The following is a 7519-nucleotide window of genomic DNA, read 5'->3' as shown; positions in this document are numbered from 1 at the left end:
CAATGTTTTATATTTCCAGAGTTTTTAGATATTTTTTTTTTTGCATTGAAAGTCAACGAATCAAACTTTTCACCTAAGTTTATATGCTATAATGCTGGTCTTGATTTGTTTTGTTAAAATGGTAGGAAACTGGAAGCCAAACCAGAAGGAAAAAAACTGAAATCAAGGATTATGTTTCTAAAGATGTAGTACTGTAAAGCCAGCCCCAAATCTGCTGACTTTATATTAGGTTATTAACAGTAGGTGTTGAAAAATAAAATAGACTTTGATACAGTACCCCCATGTGTTTCTAAAATAACTTACATCTGTATGAAAGTGCTAGCGGAGTCACTGTTTTTCCATGTTGGCCCATCCAACCTATCACCACAGATGATATTAGTGTAGGAACTACCAAGGAGGTGGTATTGTGTCCACTGATTCTGCATCAGATTTAGTATCAGATTATCTCCTAATGTAACTTTGATCAGGCAGGCAAACTATCACGTTTCTTAAGTTAATAAGAGTACACAGTATATCATTTGTGCTGACTTAATGCCTACTGTGGGAGGAAAGACAGTAACTATTTGGCATAAAGCCTTCCAATACAAAATCAGCCTGTCAAATCTAAACTGTATTTACTGTCTTTTCAAACCATGACCTCACAGCAGACATTGGAACAATGACTCAACTCTGTAAATTGTGCTCTGTTTTATTTACAGAGGACAATAATATGTAATTATTACCTATTAAAATAATTTACTGAGCATGTACAGTTAGATCTATTTTTCATTTCTCTTGAAATCAAAGCTTTGTTTTTTTGACAATAAGTTTGCTTGGGGTGGGGAAGGAGTTGCAACAACTTTCTTCTGGACACTTTTCTGATACATAAAATATAGCAGAGGAAGGACATTAACAATCGTTGCAGACATTTTAATGTCAGATTCATCCATCCATGTGAGTGTTATTTTTCATTTAATGGCATTGCTTGGGACATGGAATTCAAAGAAATACTGCTTTCTTCCTTTGTATAGGTAGGAAAACAAAGTCTGTTTTTAAGTACACTAAAATAAACCCTTGATATTTTATGAAGAACCTGTTCAGTTGGGCAGAATCAAATTATTTTAGTAAGCTTCCCTCTCCTATTTTCTTCATTCTTACCTAGTGCATCCTTCATAAATTCTTGAGATTATGAGAAGGTGACTGTATTAAGCTATGCAATTTGTTCTTTAAGCCAAAATACTACAGCTTGCAATTTACATTTTTTCTTAGTTTACTGTAAGATTATATGCTTTTAATGTAAAATTCCAGAAGGCTTTTAATTACGTATTTAGAGTAAGCACTTCCTTTTTCTTTTTCCCCCCATATTGCTCTTCTGAATAGATTGTTAGGAAGAGATAGATTGATTGCATTAATTGAAAATTATAAGCAAACCAAGTAATTAGTTGATTTACAGATGTATTTCTAGATACATTACTTCTGCTTTAGTTAGATAAATTTAGTATTTATCTTTATTTTCATCGCTGTTATTAAGGTAGCTTGATGCTGAATGGACAGCTTAACTGCTGATATACACTGTCCACTCTCCTTGGTTCATACCATGAGAGTGTGGTACTATTCGGTTCATTTTTCTCACTCAGATGGTACATGGGACCAAAGTGGAGCAAAGGCTGGCTTAATGTGGTAGCACATATCCTGAACTGCCACTGCTTTTCATGAAAATGCTGCATTTGCTGGTTCTGACTCAAAGGCAATCTCATTTGTGCCAGTTATTTCATACCCTTTTAATCATAACTTTTAAAATGTGGGTTTTCTTTTTAGGGGAAGTCTTTATAAGAGGCAAATAAAACATTCACTTTGGCTTGCTTATGTTCCGTTTCCTCTTTCTTCGCAAATTACTGTTGAAACCACTGCTCAATTCAACCTAATGTGGAAAAGGGATTGCAGAGATGATGAAGTTTTTGTTTAGTGTAAATTGGTGGCTGAAGCGAAAAGGCTCTGAAGTTAGTGCCCTTACTGGGAGGAAAAAATAGAGAAGTTGGCCAGCATGGGGTCCGTTTTGCAGGAGCTGGCCAGTTGCTGTGGATATAGCTTCATTGTACCTGTGGGATGTGCGATCTTTTCCTTAGTCAAGGGGCCATAAAAGGTAGGGGGTTATCCTGGCGGAGGGAGAAGGACACATTGGTAGGAAAGCAAGCTTTTAACTGTGCTGCTCACAGAACTTCTCATGTTAAACTTTTTAATGAGGAAGCTTAGAAATAACATGTCATTTGTCAGACAGACAAAGACAAATGCTAGGGTAGAAGGGAATAAGCGTAATAAATGTTCAAGATGAATTATTGTATCACATACATGATCTATTAATAGGGGAGAAGAAAAGAAATAAATGCAACTTATTAATGACTTCCATGCTCAGTGGGAATAATCAAGTTGTCAGCTCAAAGTAGTATGTTGTTTTTATCAGTGTGCTGCATAGAGGACCAGATATTGGTGCTAAATTTAAAGCAAAAAGTAGGAAAATCTGAATTTTAATGCTTGATTAAGCTAGTTGTTTATCTAGCCCATTAAAATATCATAGATATCTTGCATTAGCTTTGTTAGAAATGGTGAATCAAACCTTGTAATGGCTGTCTGGGAAGTAATCTAGGATTAGAGAACCAGGCAAGAAGAGAATTGTAATAGTTGAGTTGTACCTTGAGCCCATGAAATTAGGTCATTGTTTAACTATATTTAAGTAACTGTGGTTATTTACATTCATATAATTACTTATAACTGTGAAGCTTTAAAAAGAATTTAATGAACAAATCCCAATGTAAAGCAGTCTATTCTGTTGTCTTTTTCTGAGTTGTGGTCATGTTGCCTTTTTAAAATTGGGATAACGAATTGAATAAGGTATCCTATATATTTCCGCTTAAAGGGTTGTGTTTGTTTGTTTCCTTGTTTTACAACACAATGATTATGCAATCCAAAATGAAATTAGCATTTCTTTTCTACCCCCTCACCTTTTTAATTGTAGAGAGCCAAGGTTTATTTGTAGTGCTGGGAAACTCTAGTCTTCAACCAGAACACTGTGATACCGGATGCTGCAGAGCTGTGAAAGGATTTCAAAGGAGAACAAGAGGGTTATGCTTAATGCAGTAGTCCAGGTTCTCTCTGCAGGGGATGCAGAGGATGCAGAGTGAGAGGTGAAATGATCAAAATAACAGGCTGGTTCTTTGCAGCACCATGCTGAACTAATACATGCAGTGAATTATGCTTTTTCAGCCTCACAGTAATTAAAACAAAAGAGGATATTAGCTTGGATGAGTTTGGGCTGTATGGATAGAGGTGACATATTTCTAATCACATACAGAAAAATTTGGCAGGTCTTGTGTATAGTCTTGCCAAAGTCTATGAGAACCCAGAGAAAACTAAATGAAAAATACTGTCTAGGTTTATGGTCAGATTGTGCTATTGTACACGCTCAGAAAGTGGGTGTTAGGTATAGCCGTGCAGGTCAAGAACTCTGCTTTCTCCACATTGAATTTCAGGTGTAGGCTGTGTCCAAGAAACAGCTAAAATTGGAATTGAAGACAGTTCTCAGGTGGGGGGACAAACCTGTGAGTCATCAGCACAGAGATAGATGGTGGCTGAATTTGTGTTGGCAGGTGCTGGATCTCTGAGCATAAAGGAGAATGGGGAAAAAAAGGTCAGGGATGGAGGTGTACAAAGCTCCTACAGCAACTTACAAGAAAAAAAATGACCTGAAGACTGTGTTAAATGAGCAGTAGGAAGAAAACAGGAGGAAAATAAACATTTTGTTGTATTTCATTTGTAGTAGTCTGTATTTTTGCTAAGGCTAGAACAATTTCAACTACTCAGGATTTTGTGCTTTCTCTCTCTTAAAAAAGAACCCAGTCCTTTTTAAAAGAGAACTGGTATAACACAGGTTGTATTGCACGGTTAAACAAATGGAATACATGTTGGTGCCGTTTTGATGCGGTGTTATGGTATCAGGATTTTACTGGGGCATTACTGATAATTTGTGTTATCAAAGATGCAATATTACATTTGACATGCACAGGTGATTTCTATTTTTAAAAAGTTCAGATAATGTGTTTTTCTGTGCTCTGCTTTCTATGTTTTCTGCTCTCTAAAGCTAAGGCAAAAGTATTCAGTTTCGCAGCTTGCCTGCAGGAGCTGTGATAGGTTTTGTGTTTCTCGTAAACATACCTACAGAAAAGACAAAGTTCCTCTAACAAGGGCTAACTAAGTTTTCTTTTCTCTTTGTGTCCTAAGTGTATGGGTCCTCAGATAAAAGGGAGGATCTTGTCTTTTTTTAGGATTTTTTTTTAAAATACCCTAATGTTTTAAGAATACAGGGGAGAGAGACTGATTCTTAACAGATTTAAGGTAGTGGTTTAACAGGAGCTTCAAGAAAAGGTTCAGAATATTATGTAGCATTGACCTATGTTTGCTCTAAGAAAGTGGGTTCTTGGTCTGAGGGCTCTCTTCCTCGTCCCTTGAATTTTGTCTCCTCAGGAGAAGGGACATGAGATTTACCAGGAGAATTTCATCTGATCTCTTCTTGTACGTCATCTCCTCCCTGGTAGCTATGTAGGACTGGGGAGGGGCATGAGCTTTATTTGACAACTCAGGCCAGAATATCCTCCTACCTTCTCAATGCTATGTTGCTGCTGTTGAACTGAGTATCTCTCTGGAGATTGGGGAGGCTGTGGGGCAGCTGGGGGCTTACCAGTCCTCTGGATTTTAGAATTCCTTGGTGAAGACGGGGATAGTTTGACTGAACGTGGCAAGTCAGCTTTGCTAGAGCGTGGGCTTCTTGAGAAGTTTTATTTTTTTACTTCATTGTGGAAAAATTGGTGTCAGACCGCTACACTTGCAGAAAGCAAGTGCAGGAACTGAGGGCAGGTTGGAGAATGCTGGTAAGTGGTATGTGTACGATTGTTGGAGAGGACATGATAGGGGCTGTTACAGGACACAGGAAAAGAGACTAAAGAACGTGAGTGCTGAAAAGTTCTAGAGATATTGCTCTTAGTAAAACATTTTTTTGTTTGTTTGTTTTTTAGTTCAAGCAGTATGTTTTTGACAGCAATAGTGAAGAACTGGAAGACTGGTTAATTAACATACTAAAATGGAGCGTTTACCAGTGGAGGTAAGACATTCTTTAAATGTACTGAGGTTTTATTTCTTAGCATTGTCTTGCAGTTCCCAATACAAGTAGCTAGATTAATAGCACTGTTAGACAAGCATTTCACTGAGAATAAAGCTGGTTTAGGAGGTATCTGTACATCTCCATCTGTCTTTTCATTGCGCTCACAGGTGCTCTGATACAGCTGTTCTAAAGTATCACTAAAACGATCAATTTAGAAAAAAAACAGAATCAAGAAACACCTTTTCCTTCTGATGGTCTTTTAAAATCTGATATCCTGTCATCCATTTTGTGTTGTGGCTCCAGAAAAGGTTAGTTTTGATAACTAAAGAAGTGGGGACAGCCTGGACTTGCCAGGATATGTAGGAGATTTTCCAACTTAAGAAAATAAATAAACCCTCAGAAGCATGAAGGGATGTTTAGTTTTGGCCATCAGCATAGAATCAAGTAGCTTTAACTGACATTTTAACTATTGGAGGCGCTCAGTCTCAGTGCTTAAATATTTTTGAATACTGAAATGCTGTTTTGATTGTAAGTGTTAAACAGCTACCAAAAGTTATGAAACCCTGTGTTTGTTCTGACCTGTGTATTAGGATATTCTAATTTATTAACTTCTAATACATGTTTATATGCTGCATTAATGTCTGTTGCTCATAAGTAGAGAGCTCCTACTGAAGGATTCTTCTGATTCTTACAGGCAGATGGAACAAACGTGCTGCTCAATAGCATGGTTTCTGAATACTAATTATACGCTATAAAATAGAACAATAAACTCATTAAGTATTAAAATGAGTTGTGGACATTTAATGTAATTGAAGTTAGTCAGTGAAGATTAGCTGTACATTTTATTGGAATCTGTACAAATAAATACTTCCACGTGAGTTTAACTTTTTTGTTGGCTTTTGTATGATTAGTGTGCAAAAGTTTGAGTTTCTCCTTTAAATTATTTAATCACTGCATAACACTTTCTATTACATAGTTCAAAGAACACTGTTTTCCTTTGCAAGGATATGAAAGACTTCGACATAAAAATAGTGATTTAGTTTATGTCAGCTCAGGGCAGTGGATGCTCCACTTCACCCAGGTTAGGGTGCACGTGGAACAAGCTGATGCTTTGCAAAGAAAAAGCCATTCTCAAAGGTCAGCTCATAGACTGCCCTCCGAGGTACCTGTGGTGGCATGCAGCATTGGTTTCTGGATGCACAGTTTTGTGAACTGTGGCTCAGTATTTCTTAGGGGGTTTTGCAGTTGGTACTGGAGCTAGGCCAGATTTCCAGCTACTGTTGGTAGTTGAACGAGGGCTGTATTACTGGATTAAAACACATGGCATTGTGTCCTGCAGGGCTGTGTTTGCTGGACCTTGTGTTTGGTCTGCAGGGGTTGCCTGCCCAGGCAATTTTTTGTGGGCTGGCTGGGGATTGCTAAGTCAGCTCGACTGAGGAGGGAGCGAGTGGCCTCAGCTAGAGCTGTGTTAGACACAATAGAAATACCACAAGTTCACTGGACAGCCCTTTTGGCAGTAATGCAAGATGTGGTTCTCCTAGCTTTTTTGTTGAATTAACTCATTCATAAAACGGACCTTTGAACTTGTCTAACTGGACTAGTTCTGGATCATTCTGAGTTTTCCTATTGGAGAATTGAGGGACCCCGAAGCATTTGGGAGTGACTGCTCAATCCAACGACTCCTGAAGGAACAGTTTTCCCTTCTCTTAGCGGAGGCAAACTGTTCAGCGACGTAGACAGTGACACCCATTGTGCTGGGGAGTCAGAGGCGTGGGATGGCTTCTTCCCTTGAAAATGTAGTTTCATCAAAATGCAAGTTGGATGAGACTGCCTCATGGCACCCTTTGTCTGTTTAAGTCCTTTTGCTTTTTCCTGAGTGTTTTAAAGTGGGCTCCTTTCTGAGGTATTGAACAGTTTCATCACAGGTTCTATGCACAGCCCACAAGGTTTGCTGCCTAGTGGCCAAGGGTCACGGCTAGTCTAGGATCTCAGGATCTCTGCTCAGTGGCAGGTCAGGTTCCATTTGCAGAAGATACATTTGCGTTGTAGTAGGTAATGGACGTGTGATAATGCAGTATGATAACCCCAGAGAATTAGAGTGTGGAACTTCTTGATTCTAGCTTTAAAGACTACTGAGACACCCCTACACAGTCCTGTGGACAAAGCAGTGGAAGAGGGAATTGTTGCAAAGGCTGGTAGGTTATTAGTGACAGTCCCAGTGCTGCATACTGTAGCAAAACTTGTGTCATCATTCAATTAATCTGTTGAAGTCCTTTGATTGAAATTTGAATGAACACAGGATGTTTAGATAAGCTGGGTTAATTGCATCATCTAGGTGCTGTAGTTTTGATGTTGTAGTAAGGGCCCTTGATCTGAGTTCTTCACACT

This window comes from Charadrius vociferus, unplaced genomic scaffold, assembly GCF_000708025.1.
Source record: "Charadrius vociferus isolate BGI_N301 unplaced genomic scaffold, ASM70802v2 scaffold247, whole genome shotgun sequence".
Taxonomy (NCBI): domain Eukaryota; kingdom Metazoa; phylum Chordata; class Aves; order Charadriiformes; family Charadriidae; genus Charadrius; species Charadrius vociferus.
Note: the sequence above shows the minus strand (reverse complement) of the source record.